Below are 414 nucleotides of genomic sequence, written 5' to 3'. Positions count from 1 at the left end.
AAGCTGCTGGGTTCTCAAAAGCCACACTGGAGGGAGACAGTGGGGTGGGTGGGAGCCGGTGTTGGTGTTAACTCCATTTCCCGGAGCTCTCCCCACACGGGTGAAGCGTTGCCGGCAGCATCGGTGGGTGAACTATTTATAGACTCGTGTAAAGACTTTCTATAAATATGGGCGTGGGAGGAGGGCTTTTCCGGAGCTGCCGCGGTGGGATGGGCACCGTGTTTGCGCAGGGTCTCCCTCCAGTGCTGCCTTCCTGCTGCTCAGACAGCCCTGCAGCTCTGCAAAGGAGCACCTCGAGGTCTGGCCAGGGGCTGTGTGCGTGTCCCCTGAGGGGCCAGAGCATCCTCCAGCCCTGGCCTGGATGTGGGTGCTGCCCAGGAGGCACCTGACCAGTTGGGCACCTGCCATAGGCAG

Source organism: Corvus brachyrhynchos, unplaced genomic scaffold, assembly GCF_000691975.1.
Source record: "Corvus brachyrhynchos isolate BGI_N302 unplaced genomic scaffold, ASM69197v1 scaffold5, whole genome shotgun sequence".
Classification (NCBI taxonomy): domain Eukaryota; kingdom Metazoa; phylum Chordata; class Aves; order Passeriformes; family Corvidae; genus Corvus; species Corvus brachyrhynchos.
The sequence above is the reverse complement of the archived record's forward strand: the minus strand, read 5'-3'. Positions refer to the sequence as shown.